This window comes from Prionailurus bengalensis, chromosome B1 (assembly GCF_016509475.1).
Source record: "Prionailurus bengalensis isolate Pbe53 chromosome B1, Fcat_Pben_1.1_paternal_pri, whole genome shotgun sequence".
In the NCBI taxonomy this organism is placed as follows: Eukaryota; Metazoa; Chordata; class Mammalia; order Carnivora; family Felidae; genus Prionailurus; species Prionailurus bengalensis.
Window position 1 is genome coordinate 188,431,859 of NC_057344.1, and position 19,278 is coordinate 188,451,136.

A 19,278-nucleotide genomic window follows, 5' to 3' on the forward strand; every position below is an offset into this window, starting at 1 on the left:
TTCCACTGAAGAATTGATGGGTCTTTTGAAAGTCACACCTGTGAAGACAATGGAATAGTAAAGTCATGTAAAGTAGGGGTTTAGGTTATCTGTGGGTAGTGAAGGCAAAACAGGCATTTTAATTCCTTAGTGTCCAAACTGTGGGTAAGGGTCGGTAGTTTCAGTTCTCAACCTTTATCTTCATAAGTTGTCTTCAAATAGGCTATGGTTAGGTAAATAAGCCATATATGAGATAATCTCTCCATATACATACATGTTTTTAATAGAACGTAATCCATAGAGTGTTTAATTAGTCTACTAGATTTGTGGTGAAGATGCCAGTAGAGACTGAAAATGATTCGTTATGTATTTTTCTTCTTCATTTTGGAGTTCAGCCAATCTTTCATGTGGCTCCTGAGGTGTGGCCCTACTTAACTTTCAATATCCTTAGAGTCTTCTTAGCAACTGTAGAGAACTTCCGGTCACTGCACCTGCAATCATTCAAAGTTCAGATGGTTAACCCAGACACATCATCAACTGTACTAAAAGTTGGGTCTTTTATCTAATTCTCTCTCCCTAATGCTTACCCCTAATTACTTAGGACTCAGAAATGTTTTGTTTTGTTTTGTTTTTTCATTCCTGTGTTATGCAGTATTTCTGAGATGTCATGGCCATTAACACAATGAAGCCTACCCAAGAGTTGCAATGTAAGGCTTAGAATTTAGTGCTTCTACTTCTCAGTTTTAATCCAATATTTCTGCACCATATTTCTGATATTGTTGAGAGATAGAAGCAGAAAATATTCACCTTTAGCCCAGAAGGCTGACCTATACCCTGCATAGTTCTGATAAGGATCAAATACTGCTGGTTGCTACATCCTTAAAGAATTTCATGACTGCCTGTATATCTCACCAATAGTTAATATCGAACTGAATGATAAGCACCAAAGAAATCTTGAGAAAGTAGTTTTACAAGTAGAAATTTGAAGAAGCCATTTATGATCTAATACTCCCCGCACATTCCCTCCCCCTTGATCATAACCACCAGCTTCATACAGCAAAAGTGCAGGTCCTGTCTCTGTGCTACTTAAATGAACTTACTAAGTTGTACTGTCAGTGTCTCAAGAATTCTTTCTTGGCTGTCATGCTTGATGACCCTGCAACAGTATCAACAGATGATGAATCATAGAAACCCTTGGGAGGTCCGAAATCATCTTGCAGTTATATGAGTGGGAAAAATCCGAAAAGTTAAATTTCCAGCGTCATTTCCTTAAGCGATCATATCAATATGGCTAGTGTTCACCCATACTCAAGATGAGATTGTGTAGTATATATTCCCATCTACCCTTGAAAGAACAGAAAATCCAAGCTTTCTTTAGGTTGTTAGTGTTTTACTTAGAGTCTAATTCACCTGGAGGATTTGGTCTCTTAAATCGTAGGAGAACTAACTCCTGAGGTGAGACTCTTACTGATTTCTGAACCAATTTACCCTCAAGGCTCCAGTGGAGTAAGATCCTGGTTAATGTGAACATCTTCCACAGCAGCCCCTTCGGCTGCCTCACCCCACTGACTAATCTAGCTTTTCGCCCTAACAATCTTCCTCCACTAATAGACCATAGACTCTCAATTATCTGACCATCTGTTCTGTATTTATCTTGCACAACCTCTCACTCTCCCTAGTAGTCAGAGCCTGCTTCCAAACCGCCAACATTTCCCTGTTGATTGGCTCTTGACTTTCATATTAGTGCATGCTCTATATAAGGGGCCACCAACTCTGTTCTTTTCTTGTGTAAGCAAACTACTTGCAATAAAATCCAAACTCAGCTCATCACAAATTGGCAACTCAGAAAGAATATCTGATGGGGAGAGAAGCAGGTCTCAAAGACTTTTAGACTTGTTCTTGGAGATTTCTCATTAATTTTCTCTGCTACTTAAAGAAGGTCTTGCTCCCAGGGTGCCTGGCTATCTCAGTCGGTAGAGTATGCAACACTTGACCTTGAGGTGAGTTTGAACCCCACATTGAGTGCAGACATTACTTCAAAAAAAAAAAAGGTGCTGCTTGCTCTTTGACATTTTCTTCCAAGATGGGACACAGGATTCTTTCCTTAATTCTCCATAGTGCAGCTACACCCAGACTGAAAATTTAAAAATAATTTACTGAGTACTAAGAGTGAGAAGGTACTAACAGTGATAGAAATAACAGAAGTAACTTGCTAAAAAATAATCAATATTACACTATGCTATTTATCTATCTCCTACTGGGTGTTTATTGCAGAAATTTCTCTTTGCCTGGTTCCTAGTCTCTGCCCAGCCCCAGGTCTGCCTCAATGGAGCAAAGGCCATTTTCTTCTCACTACCTGGAAATAAACTATGCATGACTGGATGCTTTGGGGACCAGATGTATTTCCCAAAGGAGGATGAAAATTTTCTTTACCATCTGCATAAGCCATGTTAAAGACACAAACTGAGGGTGTTTGACTGGCTTAGTCAGTAGAATATGCGGCTCTTGATCTTGGGGTCATGGGTTTGAGCCCCATGTTGGGAGTAGACATTGCTTAAATAAATTAACTTTAAAAAATAAGACAAAAACTGAACAACTAAGGAGAATGATTTTATTCATACTATTGCAATAAGGACAGCATCTAGATCTGAAGATGAGTTTCTCAGTAGGGTGGATTCACCCTAGACATTTTAAAGAGAGCAGTAGCTAAGTGACAGATGGGGTGATTTGCTGTTGGAATTGTTTTGCAATCAGACAAAGTGTCAGTCATCTCAACAGGAAATGTTTATGTCTATGTCTAGCTAGCTTCAGAGGACATACTTTTTTTTTAAATTTTTATTTATTTAAGTAATCTCTATACCTAACAGAGGGTTCAAACTCATGACCCTTGAGATCGAGTCACATGTTCTTCCAACTGAGCCAGCCAAGCACCCCAGAAGACACATACTTTTAATGTTAGCTAATCACTCATGAGACGAAGAATTAGAAATTGACTAGGGGCAAAAGGGGAAAGGTCTCTGTCTGGCCTTGTTAGTAGGTTCAGGCAATAGAGAAAAGCGATGTGTTTGACCTTGTCACATCACCTTTCCTCTTATTGAAGACAACCATAAGGTTGTCCTTAAATAACTGCAAGGGAAACAAAGCGATGGGGAATGTACAGATCTACACCTTTGTCATTCCAGATTTGATCTTGGTACTTAAAGCTCAAATTCAGCCTCTGAGTGAGAAGTTAGTTGGAAGTGGAGTTGTTTTGGAGTCTGATGGATCATACACATTTTTGAATCATATTTTGAGACAATAACTACATAGTAGCATTTAAGACTGTGGACAGGATGCACAGGATGCATCATTTAACTGTAAGGCATAAGATTACAAGAAGGGTGAGTAATTCTTGCAATATACCCCAAATCCAGGATCCTAGATTTCCATTTCCCATCCAGAACAACATGTCTGATAGGCCATTTGGATCAACTTTTAGAGAGCCAAATAGCCTTTTCCTTGAGTTTAGTGGTTGACTATTCTACTTGGTGTGTGATGTTAATCCAAGTGCAACAAGATGTTTTGGCTATGGAGCAGACGCCTCCCTGACCATCTGGGAAGAGGTTGAGAGCTATATGATTGTCTATAACAACATGAGCCAGTGAGTTTAAGCTTATTTGTTGTGTTTCTATGGCAGAAATTGTATCATTTATTACTTCTGCATGCATTTGGAGACCTTTCTATTTTTTCCAATTTATAATTTCCATAGTGGATATAATAGCCTCCACAGCACACATAAAGGGAGAATTAATGACCCCTCTATGAACTCTCCTGAATAACTTATATTTGCCTCATTTTGAAGTGACCATTTAAATCTCCAGATGGACACATGGCCAACAGGTAGACTAGTGATTTTAAATAATTGGAAGTCCCAGATAAGGTTTCTGAAGATGTAGGGGAAAAAATGTTGTGGGGAAGGCAGGTGTAGACTTGCTACCACATAAAATGTAATATACTTGGCAGGGGGACACAGGCACTTTGGGGGGTGTAGTAATTAATAATAATAGTTGTAGTTCACCATTGGGTAGATCTGGCAGGAGGCCATAGTCATTACTTAGAATTCAACAAAGTTTGCAAGGTTAGTTGAAAAGTAGTGAAGGAGAAGATGGTTATCAGAAATGAAAGTGCTGATGTGTTTTTTTTTTCATATACCTGTTATGGGGAAAGTAGAATCATGAGTTTTGGAGATTTTTTAAAAAATTTTGTTAACATTTATTCATTTTTGAGACACAGAGTATGAGTGAGGGAGGGTCAGAGAGAGAGGGAGACACAGAATCCAAAGCAGGCTCCAGGCCCTCAACTGTCATCACAGAGCACAACGTGGGGCTTGAACTCATGCACTGTGAGATCATGACCTCAGCTATAGTCAGATGCTTAACCGACGGAGCCACCTAGGTGCCTAGAGTTTTGGAGATTTTAAGAGACATCTTGATTATGTTGGGAATTGCTGAGAAGTTGGGGTTGATGAAGTGGAAGTGGTTGAATTACCCATATAGACCATTAAGGAGAAAGTCTCCCTGGGATGTGTTGAAGGCAATGGAGTGTCCACCCCAGTGGTCAGGTGAGGGATGGGTTGAGACTGTAGGGACAGTTGAAAAAAAAAAAACAGAACAAATTGAATGAGAGAGCTTTGTTCTCTTTTTGTTTATATGGTGAGACAGGACAGGACAGAACAAAGAGGGGCAAAATCATTTCAAGGTATTGTGTAATAAGGGGAGCATTGGTTCCAAGATTGATGGATATAGAAGAAACAGTTTGATGAAGAGTAGACAAAGAAGGCAGGGATTAAGCAGGGAACCCCTGGAGGATCTTGTTTTGGAATCTGGGGTTGAAGCTGACCACTTTTTGATGCTCTGTGCCTGTTTGGTGGGGCTTGGGAAAGCAGGGTACTTCATGCTATTCTCTGCTTCTCGGAGCTCTTGAAAGAGCCTTGGTTTAAGGTCTTCTGTTGGATCAGATTTCTATTTAGGTGAGGCTGCCGTCTTCCTTAATTGTGCAACATGAGCTCAAGGTTGTATTCCTTGTAGATTTGCAGCAATACTGGTGGTTAGGAGGACAGAGTTAGGTCCCTTCTACTTGGATTCAGGATCAGTTTTTCAGACCTGTCTTTCCCAGAGAACTAGGTATCTGACCTGAAAATCATGTAAGGGCTGAGGTGGGAACTCTGGGCGAAAACAGAATTGACCTGCTAGTCATAAGTATGAGTGTATTTAATAAGACGTGGGCAGTATTTAAGGTTATTGGATTGAATCATATTAGATCTCCCAAGGTCCAAGAGGGATAGTAGATCTTCCCTGCCCTGACTGTAACTATTTCATAAGGGCTGAAGTGGGAGGAGCAAATAATGATGAGAGATAAAGGCATGACTTTGAACCCAGGCAAACGCGAGTTCCTCGGGGAATTTGGTTGTTTTGGCCCATTCCTTTTTCCAGAGAATGGTAAGAAGGATGCAGTTTTGTGAGAGTAGAAGTATTTGTTGAACATTAGTGAGTTGAGTGCCTCTATTACTAGAGGGGAACCAAGGGACTGCCCAAGTGGTTATTCTTAGCTACAATGGTGGCAGTGCCTATTTTCAAGGAAAAGCTTCCAACCATCCTGAAAACATACAGACTATGGTTTAGAACATATTCCTATCCATGAAACATTAATAATTGAATAAGATCCATTTACCAGTGGAGAAATGAGACAGAAGGAGCTGGCTCTCATCCTTGTCCCACATTTACATTTTTACCAGGATTGTGTTCCTGGTAGATTGGGCCAGTGGAGGTTACCTACTCAATATGAAGGCAGGTGCACTCCCACTAATATTTGTGCAGGAGAACTTTATTTCCTTTGCCATAGTGTCTAATCTCACAGAGGTTATGGACTAAATTGCAGGCAAGAGAAGAGGACAGACCAAAGCAGGTGTCTCCAAAGCTAAAAATAAATAAAGATAGAAATCCCCCCTGTTTATAATTAGCCTTTTCAACTTCAGGTGCTACCAGTTCCTATGCCTTAAATTCCTTAAGAGTTTCTGTGTCTAAAGGAGATTGAACAAGAGGGGCAGGGAGGGTAGTTGAGAAAGAGGGGTCTTGGAAAGCAGTTGTGTTAGTGTATTTGTCAACCAAGGAGTTTACTTTCAGGAGTCTGGCTACCAGTCCGAGGTTTGATTTTAAGAATTTTTCTTGGAATTCCTGGGAATTACAGATTTTTATCATGTCCTTGTCTTCAATGTCTGAGGGCCTCTAAATGTTTATGTCTTTTGGCTGATCCTGTTACAGAATGATCTTTCTAGGGGATCCCATTTGGTTTATGTCTCAAATTAGGTAAAGAGTGGGAATATGAAATAAAGGCTTGATCCCAAGTCATCAGCATGAGTTAGTTTGACATAAAGGATATATTTTGTAGAAATGTAATATTGTCTTTCTGAAAGGGGGCCATCAGATCATCTTGGGTATAAAACACTTAGAAGAAATTTTCATGACCTTATTACTTAAACTTATGTCAGGTAGCATGGGACAAATACAAACAATGAAAGACTGTAAAAGGGTTCTACCACATTCTGGCCTACTTGATGTTTTTGGCCCAAGGTCACTTCAGGCTAAGGGCTCCAGAAGCATTCAAAATGCATTTCAAGAATTCATATTGATTTTGCAGTCTGATACCAAAAGAACTTCTTGGGTTAGACTCTCTCTCTCAAAATGGCTCTAAGTGCTTATAATTACATTTCAAACATCTGCTGCAATAATCAGGTCTGTGCTAGTTTTTGCAACACATGGATTGACAGACACCATCCTTACTGACAATAGTTCTGATTCAACCTCAGCATGAGTGGTGAGAATTTGTAGTTGGGAACCTTATCTGAGCTGTCACCATTATGTCTTATCAACTCGAAGCAAATGGCCATCCCCAGATGGATGGTGCAGTCTACTAAGATTGCCTTAAATAAGAATGTTGGAAGAACTGGACTCCAATGTTTCCCAGATTTTTTTTTGGCCCCAGGGTTAACATTTTCATTTTCAACAACTGGAATTGAATTTTCTGAATTAATTACTGGGGAGAGGAAAGGAGGTGGTGATAATTCAAGACATGCTATGATGGTCTCACCTAGAGCACAAGTCAGTCTACCATCTATTTTTATGAAGTCCACAAGCTAAGGTGATTTTTGCAGTTTTAAATGGATAGAAAAAAATCCAAAGAAGAATAGCATTTCATGACACATGAAGATTATATGAAATCCCAATTTTAGTGTCCATAAATCAAGTTTACTTGGAACACAGTGGCACTCATGAATTTATGTTTTATCTATTGCTACTTTCACCATGGTAGTTGTAACAGACACTCTAGCTAGCAAAGGCTGAAATATTTACCACTTGATTCTTTACAGAAAAAATTGGCTGGCCCCTGCTCTAGCATGCTGAAGACAAAGAAAAACTCCCTCTGGAAATCAGTTCCATATTTTTACCTATTTTTGCCAACGGGCAAAATTTTGCTCAAGACTATAAAGGACTAGACTAGTTATTTATCTTTAAAAGACATATATGGGCAAAAGGCCCCAGTTCAATGATTGATTGATAAGATCTTCTTCCACGATGACTTGGTAACAACAGAATCCTTAGAAGTGCCTCCTCGGGTGCCATTAGCATGGAATATTTAGCTCCGTCTTCTAAAAAGTGAGTAGTGACACAAAAGAAAAAAACTAATTTTCCTGGATTCCTGCAATAGCTCTAGAGAAGTCAGTTGGAATTGCCATACTTTCTAGTAAAACTCAGAGACAATGTCATAAAAAGCTGTGCCATAAAGGAGAAAAGGGTTCTGTTAACTCACTAGTAGGGCAGCGGGGTGGAGGCTAGAATGTGGCTGGTGTGGTATGCAGGACAGGTGATTTTGTGCTTTTAGTGTTACTGCTTGTAGTAACTTTGGTGTTTAAATTGGTGTTAGGCATCTTTGGTGTTCTAGAAGGCAATTTAAGAAGGGTTAATTTAAAATAGATATTGTTCTTTTTTTTTTTTCAACGTTTATTTATTTTTGGGACAGAGAGAGACAGAGCATGAACAGGGGAGGGGCAGAGAGAGAGAGGGAGACACAGAATCGGAAACAGGCTCCAGGCTCTGAGCCATCAGCCCAGAGCCCGACGCGGGGCTCGAACTCCCGGACCGCGAGATCGTGACCTGAGCTGAAGTCGGACGCTTAACCGACTGCGCCACCCAGGCGCCCTGATATTGTTCTTGATAAATAACGAATCTTCCTGTCTCTAGGTGATCTTATTAACTTTGTAAAACAAGGAGAAAGTAAATGATCATAGGGACTAATCAGCAATCCCGATTATTACATTATTCGTTTTTGAAAGGCTTTATTCTACTTGTCTTTCTTTCTCTGCTGCCTTCTCTCCTCCCATACATTTAAAAGTTGACTTCTTGGGGCGCCTGAGTGGCTCAGTGGGTTAAGCCTCCAACTTCAGCTTAGGTCATTTTCTCTTCGTTCATGAGTTTGAGACACTATAGGCAGTGTGGAGCCTGCTTTGGGTCCTCTGTCCCCTCTCTCTGCCCCTCCCCCATTTTGTGAGCTTGCGCGCACGCTCTCTCTCTCTCTCAAAAATAAATAACATTAAAAAATTTTTTTTAAGTTGACTTCTTTGGGATAGATGCTCACCAATCCCTTTTCCTTTCTCACTTTAACTTTTCAACTTAGGAAAGTTCATCTTCACCTATGCTTCAAATAAAATGTTTATGCTCTAACTTAAAAAAAAATTAACCTCCAGTCCTTGCTGAAAACTCCAGACTGTAACAGTGTCTTCTCAACACTGCCACCTGAATGTCTGAAAGAGACTTCAATCTCAATATGTCCAGCAAACACTCCTGATCCTCCCATGCAAATCGGTCTTCCTCCAGGGCTTCCTGTCTTGATAAATGTCATCCCTGTGCAGCTTGGCAAACCAAAAAACTGGGACTCATCCTTGACATCCCCCTCTCCCTCCGTCCAAATAAGCAAAAATGAGGCTCGTAGTTTCTTAAGCATGGTGTCAGTCATAGATACCCACCTCTCTTTACCTCCATTCCCATCCTCCCTAGTTTAAAGCTACCAGAATAATCCCTCATCTCTGGCTACAGACACCTAATTTTGTCTTTAGACACCATAATCTTTTCGTATGCTGTTTCCATTCCCCTCCAATCCCTGTGCAGGAGCCAAAAGAAGCATATAAAACTGCAACTTTTATTGTGTCTTCACTCTTCTTTAAATCCTTCGATGGCTTCCAACTGTTATTAAGGTGAACGACATTCCTAATGACCAAAGCCACAAGCGCTGCAAGATGTGACCTCTGCCCGCCTCACACGTCTCTTGGGATGGCAATCTTCCCTCCGTTACACTCCCTGCAAAATTGGTCTTTTCTCATTTTCCCAAATGTTCTATTTTCTTTCAGGCTGCAGGAGCCTTCCACAGACAGCTCTCAGTGCAGCTACAACGTTACTCACGCTAGAACCGCCTGGAGACCACTAACTCCATCAGAGATATAAAGCCATTGAGCCTCAGAAGGGTTCAGGTCCTCAGTCTCCATCCCTAAACTCCCAGGAATCTCCTTTGATCCTATGCAAATTTACCCACCTTGCCCTCAGAGAACTGATCTACATTTGAAGGGATATTAAAAAGAGCAGTTTTGTTCAAACCATTTAAAAAAAAAAAATGGGGCGGGGAGGTGGGGCTTCCCTGACTGGGTACCTTCTTCCGTTACAGTTTTTACACATCCACCTTTAGGAGTCTTCCTTCAAGACAACCTTCCTGGAACAAGTAAGACATATTCTGTGATGCTTTGCTGTCTACTGCTGCCAGAAAATTGAAAAACATATTTACAGTTTTTTGCTCAGTCTGTTTCTAAAATCAGTCTTTTTTTTTTAGTCTGCCTTTTTAATAAAAGGTAAATGCATGTACAAAATTTTTAAAAATCGAATAATAAACAAATTTACAGGATGAAATGTAAGTTTCTTCACTGCTGATCCTTCTCCCAGAGGTAAGATTTCATTACTTACCGTTTCTTTATATTCTTCCAGAAATACTGTATGTATACACAGCATAAAACACACACACACACACACACACACACACACACACACACACACATTTATTTATAGAAATGGCGGTCCACTATATCCCTCTTTTCACCTAACTAGGAGATCAGCACACAGAGGCTTTCTCATTGCCTTTCTTCAAGACTCCACTTGAAAGGAAGTGTCTTCTAGGTGATGGGATGGAGATGGCAGCTAATACCATGGTGATAAGCATTTTGCAATTTTTAAATGCATTAAATTATCATACTGGCACCTTAAACTTACACAATGTTATGTGTCAATTACATCTCAATAAAGCTGGGACAGGAAGCAAAATGGTTTTTTGTTGTATCAATTGATAGTGCCTCTAATCACTTAGGAGAACAGTTGACTTCTCCAAAAGTCATCGGATATTATCTAACTCTCTGATTTTTTCCAGTTCAAAGGGTAAAAATTAGTATCTTGATATTTTCTTTTTGTAGGTTGCTTTGATTGCATTTCTTATTATTAGTGAGGCTGGGGCACCAGGGTGGCTCAGCATTGGACTTCAGCTCAGATCCTGACCTCGTGGAGCATGAGTTCGAGTCCCGATTTGGGTTCTGTGCTGACAGCTCAGAGCCTGGAGTCTGCTTCAGTTTCTGTGTCTCCCTCTCTCTCTGCCCCTCTCCTGCTCAGGCTGTGTGTGTCTCTCTCTCTCTCTAAAAATAAACATTAAAAAAAATTATTAGTGAGGTTGAGCATTTGTTTTAATGTTTATTTTTGAGAGAGAGACAGTGTGCATGCGCTTGTGGGGAAGGGGCAGTGAGAGAGGGGGACAGAGGATCCAAAGTAGGCTTTTGACTTGACAGCAGAAACTCAAATTCCCAAACCTGAGTGGAAGTTGGATGCTTAACCGACTGAGCCACCCAGGCGCCTGAGGCTGAGTATTCTTTCATATCATACTTTCATATCATATCATACCGTATATTTATCCTTTTTTGAACTATTCAGATATTTCACCTGTTTTTCTTAAGTAGTTGAACGTTTTCTCACTAATTTGTAAGTTTTTTATATTTCATTATCCCTCTAACCCATGTATGTGTGTATGCGCACACATACACCTAGGTGATTATATACCTGCATATAAATGTCATTTTTAAATGTGTTTTATGATTATATATATTTTAAGTTTATCTTTTAATTTGAAAGAGAGGAAGTGTGAGCGTGAGAGGGGGAGGGGGTAGAGGGAGAATCCCAAGTAGCTCGTGCTGTCAGCTTGGAGCCCCGTGCGGGGCTAGACCTCATAAACCGTGAGATCATGACTGGAGCCGAAATCAAGAATCAGACGCCTAAGCAACTGAGCCACCCGGGGGCCCCATGATTATATTTTTATATTTAAATCTTTGATGTCTCTTTTATGAAAGAGAGGGATTTGGTGATAAGCAGTGAGTAATGATAGCTGGTAAGTTTTAAATAGCAATTATCCTTTTACCAAAGGAATTTAAGGAGTTTACAACAGTGATTAAGTGAGTATGTGTTTGTCCTCCCCATCTAACAACAAATTCCTTGGTGGTAGTGGCCAAGCCTATTTTATTCATTTAATTTGCCCTTAGCATTCAGAAAAGTGCTTTACACGCAGCAGACTCAGGAATTATATTCATTCATTTATTTGATAAAATGAATACATTCCTAAAATAGCACTTAATTTTAAACTTATGTTAGTAACTCATATACATTATAAAACATGGAAAATAACAACAGTATAAAGAGAAACATAAAGAAGATGTTCAAATTTGCTTGCAAGCCATCCAGAAATAACTGTGACTAACATTCAGCGAGTTGTCCTCCGACTATCATTTTGTCTATGTCATATACTATTGGGGTAAAGATAGCATAGCAGACAGTTTTGTTTTTTCTGCCATCAAGTATGTATTTGGGGAACTCACCTTATCCCACACTTGTTCCGTATGTGTGTTTTCTTTTTCTTTTTTTAAAGTTTATTTTTTTTTTATTTGTTTTAAAGTTTATTTTGTGTATGTGTGAGAGAGAGCGCGCGCGCAGGGGAGGGGCAGAGAGAAAGGGAGAGAGAGAATCCGAAGCAGGCTCCATGTTCAGTTTGGAGCCCCCCTCAGGGCTCGATCTCATGACTGTGAGATCGTGAACTGAACTGTTATCAAGAGTTGGTTGCTTAATCGAGTGGGTCACCCAGGCACCTCTCTTTTTTTCTTTTAATGAGTTGTTCTAAAACTCGGTTTCTTTCCTTCCTTCCTTCCTTCCTTCCTTCCTTCCTTCCTTCCTTATCAAAGTACAACTGACACACATTACATTAGTTTTAGGTGAGGTAAGTGTATTTTCAACCCAGACTAGGTTAGTTAGTCCCTCTCCTGGGAATGCTGGGAAAGGGGATTGTTTTGTTGCTATTTTTATTTTTTACTGGGATTTTACAGTAATGTGAGGTTGATACGAAGGTGGAGCTGTTGGTGGCTCTCCAACTGCAGGGTGAATAGTTCCTGCCCAAAGAACAAAGCCCACAGAGTGCAAAGAGATGGAGAGAGAGACCTGGGAACATTGCTTCAGAACCTAGATCCAGCTATGCCTGAAACAACTTCCTATTTATGTGAACCAATATGTTCCTTTTTGGTTTCACCTAGTTGGAGTTGTGTTTCTGTCACTTTCACCTGACATAATTGTAACTAAAATAGGGGTAGTTTCGATAGAATTTCATGGTGCTATGGGCAGGGACCTACAAATACCTGATTCCTGACTTCCTCCTTTCAGAGTTCTGGAGGGAGGAGGTTAGGGATATGAATACACAAAGAAAAGAAGAATAAAATCAGAAAATATTTTTAGCTCACTGGGTAATGAATAATTCCCGAGGGGATCAGGTAAAAGTGAGTCACAGTACTGGACAGTGCCCTAGACAGAATCTCTCTCTTCCCTTGAGACTCTCTATATTGCAATATTAGCTGTCAGAGAGGTTGTTTTTATTTTATATTCCCATCAGATGGGACTGAGTTTTATATAATGAAGATTAGAGAAGCTAATTAAGTGGATTTAGAATTTAATATACAGAGGTTTTACAGCCAAACAGGCTCCAAATAGATGAGCAACTTTTCCTGATAGGGACAGACAGGAGTCATACTGCTGGAATTTTATCATTTATAATCTAGCAATGATAGCATGATATGTTCATATAGTTTTAAGAAGTAAGTGCAAGTATGAGAAATTTCAACGCACAGTCAACTGAGCTGAGAGTGGAGTTCATAAATAAAAGTTTTCCTTAAGTTTCCATACGGCAACTCAGTTGCAGTTATTTGATCGTCATGAAAGACAAATTCATGAATGGAGAAATGTTATCCATTCTTTGGCTTATTTTTTCATTCATCAATTCATTCAACAAATATTTATGGAGTGCCTATGGAATACTAGGCATTGTTCAGGTGCTGGGCTTACAGTAATACAGAAGACAAAGGCTTTTCTTTCTTGGAACAGACATTCAGAAGCATCTCAGTTATATTGAACTTAACTTGGAATGTACATACATCTGGGCACCTGGGTGGCTCGTTGAGTGTCTGACTCTGTATTTCATCTTGGGTCATGATCCTGAACTGTGTTGGACTCCATGCTGAGCATGGAGCCTGCCTGTGATTCTCTCTCTCTCTCTCTCTCTCTCTCTCTCTCTCTCTCTCTCCACCCCCCCCCATCGCCACTCTCCCCACTCTCTCACATTCCTTTCTCTCTCTAAAACAGAGAGAGAGAGAGACAGAGAGAGAGAGAGAAGATACATATATCTGTATGATGAGGAGTGTTCACTTGCAGAGAGATGAGGACAATTGAGGTAATTACCTGGACAAATAGAACTGTAAAACTCAGTCCGTGTGGAGAACACAGGCTTGCTTTTTCCTGAATTTTCTGTATGATTCCCCCAATTCTCCATTTTGCCTTCCTAGTAGAATCACTGTCTAAGAATGTCCACTGCACTAATTTTGCTGGAATCTAGAGATCCAGAGATGAAAGAAGCTGTATATATGTAATTGTAATGTGGTGTTATTAACAATGAGATGCTTTTGCAGCTTCCAATGTTTATAATGATATGTTATGGTTACATAGAGAGTTTTTCCCAGTGATTTCTTCCAGGCATTACTTCTATGCCTGTCCAATATTCCTAGAATATAGGAGGTAATTATTAGTCCCTCGATTCTGCAGGTAGAGAAACTGAGACATTAAGTGCGTGACTTATTTAAATCATAACTTGTGACCAGATTATAAGAAAGTCTCATTATAGGCTTATAAGGGAAACGAACCATACCTGCCGTCTTTCCAGTTCTTCTGTTCTGGGTTTTATTTGAACCAAAGGTATGACCTGAGATACCTCTGTACAGCCTGTAGGTTTCAGCTTCTCCATCTGGAATATGAGGCAATGGGCTAGATTCAGGTTCAGTAGGTTCAATAGGCACCTATCGTGCAACTCATGTGCCAGGTGCCTTCAGTGTTGTCATACTTAATTAAATTAAATTTATATTAAATCTTGCAATGGATGAAGAAATTCAGGCACCAAGATGTTAGTTAAGTTGCCTAAGTTAACCCAGCTAAGGATAGAGTCGGTATATTAATCCAGACTTCCTGACTTCACTTTTTCCTCCGTATTTTCACTTTTCTTCTGTATTTTAGCATGCTATAGAGTTACACAAACTATACATGCATTTTGACTCATTGACATATAAACTAAAACAGTCCTGTTACCCCAAATGCAGGTAACGTAAGGAGAGCAATAACTAATATATCTGAATTAAAAGTTAAAAATTTGACTAAGTTTATATAACCTAATTTTATGATTTAGCAATGTTTGAGGCTTTTGGGTGACATAGGAGGGTGTTTAGAAATGTGTTACAAAAAAAAAAAGCACGTTACAGAAATCCAAATACCACAATGTTCAATGTGTTATCGATATACTGATTCAGAGGTTGATTCAAAGTAATGATTATTTTGTTGAGAAATGTATAACTTCAACTATATCTTCCCATTCTGTACAGCTCAACAAATGGATTTTGACATGTTAACTAACACTAAGGAAGAAGGAAGCTACTGGGTTCTTAAAAATATAGATGGAAATTTATGACTGACCTATCTCCTACTATGTCTATGATTAATAGTTAGTAATTGGTGGATAGGTTTTGACCATTATAGTTGGCACACAGGACTAAAACTTGTAATAACATATATAGGTGATATAACAAGGCAGGTTATTTACATCGTCTTTGGGAGGTAGGTCTCAGGCAATACTGCTTTTTGAAGAAGCTAGCCACATCTCTGGGGTGAGCTATATTTCTAAATTTCCCCAAAGTCTGTTGTTTCATCTGTCATGTAATGTGTTTTCTGTGTTATTTTAAAACATTTAATTCTGCCGTAAAAACAGAGAGGAAAAAAAAAGGAGAGTAGATGACACTAGGTAGAGAAGCAAATCTCTTATGAGACATGATAGATTCAGGAAAGGAAAGGAGAGAACATGAGCAGAAAACAGATAAAAATTATGGGACAAATGAGAAAATGACTTCTAGGCAGAAAAGGATTGAAGAACTGAGGATGCACCAAATATTTATGGTTCAGTAAACAGGGGTGGCATATAAGGCACTCAATATTTATCGGGTTGAGAACCAGCTACCCACTGGCGATACCCAATCTGACCCTGCGTGTCCTCTGTCCAAGCAGCACAGATAAGACCCACAGCTGCTTAGCAGACAAGTCATAACTGTGCTCAGGCACAATTGTCCCCACATCCCTCTAATAGAACAAGGGAGATGCTGGCCCCAGATACGTTCCGTCTGTTGGATATCTTTGCTCAAACTTCAGCTCTGCTCCTTGTAACTATAACTATACCAGCAGTGGGAAGATTGATTTGTCTGAGTTAGAAAACAGACAGACGGATAGACGGACTCCAACAGTTCAAATGAACACCATGTGGCCCAGGGTCCAGGGGGTGTTCCATCTGTCACATTTTATTCTATGTGGGTTGACCAACCCCACCTCTTTCCCCTGCTTCTCACCAAGTGCTTTATTATATTTCTTTCTATTTTTTTTTTTTTTTTGAGAGAGATAGAGACAGGGGGAGAGGGTAGAGGGAGAGAGAATCCCAAGCTGGCTCCACACTCAGCAGGGAGCTCAACGCAGGGCTTGATCCCACGACCCTGGGAAACCAAGAGTCAGACACTCAACCGACTGAGCCACTCAGGTGCCCCTCTCACCAAGTGCTTTAAATGAATGTAATCAACTGCGTGATTTGAGTGTCTTTAGCTGAATGGTGGGCCTTCCACAAAACTCTGTGTAACTGACCTCATCGTGTGTTTGGAGACTACTAGGTAATTCCTCACATGGCACGGCTGGCCAATTTTTGCCTCATATTTCTTCTTTGTATTTACAACTGATGGTAATTACACTGGAGTGGGCAAAGAATATACTATTTCAGAAAGATATTTGGTCATCTAAAGAGAGCATTTAACTGTCACAGTGATACATTCCAATAATAGTCTGGCTGCAGCAGACAAACAAGAAAAGAATTCATGGTTCAGCAGGATAAAATCATAGTGCTTAAAAGCTGGTTCTAGTTCAAACTCATTTCAAAAGATGAGATTTAGTGACTTGTCGAAGGTCACTATTTCTAGTAACTAGTAAGCCAGAACAGGAGCCAATGCTGTCTAAAGAGGCTAGGGGGTGATTTGAGACACTATTGCTGTTCCTATCTGGGTCCTGGGTAATGACTGAGCATGCGTTCCAGCACAAGTTATGTAATGACTAAAAATATAAACTACAGCTGTGAGTTTAATGGATTAACATTATGTGTGTTTTTTTAATGTTTATTTTTGAGAGAGAGAGAGAGACAGAGTGTGAGTGGGGGAGGGGCAGAGAGCGAGGGAAACACAGAATCCGAAGCAGGCTGCAGGCTCCGAGCTGTCAGCACAGAGTCCGACTTGGGGCTCGAACCCACGAACCGTGAGATCATGACCTGAGCCAAAGTCAGACGCTTGACCGACGGAGCCTCCCAGGAGCTCCAATAGATTAACACTAAATAATGCAAAAATATACAGAGAATGTCTGTTTACTAACAGGGTTTATAGAGGTGTCACTGAGACATTTCAAGTCCCAAAACTTGCTCTTCTTTCCCAAATGCTGTCAACTTAATCATGACATTACACATTGCCCTTTGATTCTAGAAGACCGAACTTTAGTCAGCCTCAAGTTAGTTGATTTTAGCTGGACATTCTTGCCCAGTTATCAAAAATATTTAATTCACAAAAGCTTTTACTCACCAGCTAATGCATATGAAGAACCGTATTGGATGTTTGGGACATGAAAATGACCAAAATTTAAGCTATTGAATCAACAAACACTTTGGATTTCCTTCCAGACACTGTTCTAGGAACTAGAAAACCACAGTAACCATGCATTAAGCCAGAGAATATTCATTACCAATAAAAATAAGGCTTGATTGCCAGCCCAAGTATGATCTCAATGACCCAAATGGTGGTTTTCTCTTTCCGATTCCTCCTATTATTTTGGAATTTTCCTTCAGGCTTCTTGCCTAGTGGTCACAAAATACGTGCTTCAGCTCCAGGTCTCCTGTCCCCACAATATGATCTCTAAAGCAGGGAGAATGAGGGTGGTGGGAGAGATATTCTCTTATAAGTATCACACAGGGCCCCTGCCTTGGTGGCTCACTGGGTTAAGCATTGGACCTCAGCTCAGGTCATGATGTCACAATTCATGAGTTGAGGCCCTGCATGGGGTGAACTTGAGCCCTGCTTGGGGTGAACACAAGCCCCACTTGGGGTGAGCCCTGCTTCTTTCTCTCCCTCTCTCTCCCTCCCTCTCTGTCCCTCATGGGATTCTCTCTCTCTCTGCCCCTTACTCATTTGCACCCTCTTTGTCTCAAAGCAAGAAAGAAAGCAAGAAAGCAAGAAAACAAGAAAGAAAGAAAGAAAGAAAGAAAGAAAGAAAGAAAGAAAGAAAGAAAAAGAAAAAGAAAAAGAAAAAGAAAAAGAAAAAGAAAAAGAAAAAGAAAAAGAAAAAGAAAAAGAAAAAGAAAGAAAAAGTCTGTCACACAGACAATTCCCGTCCTGAGCCTTCTCTGTAGACATCCCCTCAGATTGGTGTTGACGAGGAGAACTTTCTGTGATGTTGAAACTGTTCTATAGTCTGTGCTGTCCAAAATGGTATTCACCAGCCACATATAGGTAGTGGGCACTTGGGTTGTGGCTAGCATGTTGAAGGAACTGAATTTTTAGTTTAATTGTAATTAATTTAAATTTAAATACTCACATGTATCTAATGTCTACCATATTGGACAGCATAACTTCTGATTCTTTTTGGCTAGAATGAGGTCACCAAAAGTTTGGGCAAGGGAGGCTGGGAAAATTAGCTTTTTCAGTCTCTAAGGGAGAAAAGATTTGGGAATGGATGCTTGGAAGAAGCAAGTGTCTGTGATAAAAAGGAGATAAGACAGTGTCATAGAGCTGGTGTCATGTGGGAGACTAAGGACAGAAAAATGTAAACAAATAAATTTTAAAAGGTAGCTATCTTCAGGTTTGAACAAGCCATGTTATCTAGACTCCGTTTAGATGATTGGTCCAGATTTCAGAGTAACTTAATAGGGAGTGATTAGAGGTGGGCGTAATTTAAGAAGGCGGTTGGAAAAGCCTCTAGGAGCTAATAGTTTGGTAGAGGAGGAAGAAGACAAAGCATGTAAAATAAATTGTTAACAATAAACAGGGTGGCATCTGTGTATATACACACATATTTATTACATATTCACACATACATAGTTATACACTGTCCCTATTAGGAGGAGAAACAAAGTATTTTGGAGTGTTTCTCTGGTGTCTCCCACAAGCCTTACATAATATAGCAAGACAAGCTTGGTAGCATAGAAGCTTTGGAATGTGGTCCACCTACCATCCTTAAAGCAACAGTTGGTGCAACATAGCTTTACTACTGGACTGTGGGTACATGAATATGGTTAATGAGCAATTTCTCAGTTTCTATAGGATGTTCTAAAGTGGGAAATCACAAACACAGTGAAAACTTTGAAAGGATCTCTTAAGTCCTACAACTTCAAATCCTATGATGCTCATGATGCCTGAGGGGGGATCAGCAGTAGATAGACCTGTCTGGCAAGAGGCTGTCGGGCCTAGGGTAGCATAATTAAAGCACAGTAAGTGATGGTAAGTTTCAGACAGTATCATCCTCTATTTTTGTACATGTGGAA

General features: G+C 40.0%; 1 long non-coding RNA gene across 1 annotated transcript; it reads right to left on the bottom strand.

Annotated features, from left to right (window-relative positions):
• Positions 1-240: 240 nt before the first annotated feature.
• LOC122468462 lies at positions 241-17,903 on the bottom strand. Its single transcript, XR_006293250.1, has 3 exons — positions 17,324-17,903; positions 14,329-14,424; positions 241-470 (listed from the first exon to the last, which is right to left on the bottom strand). It is a non-coding gene; the product is annotated as an uncharacterized LOC122468462 (long non-coding RNA).
• Positions 17,904-19,278: the final 1,375 nt, after the last annotated feature.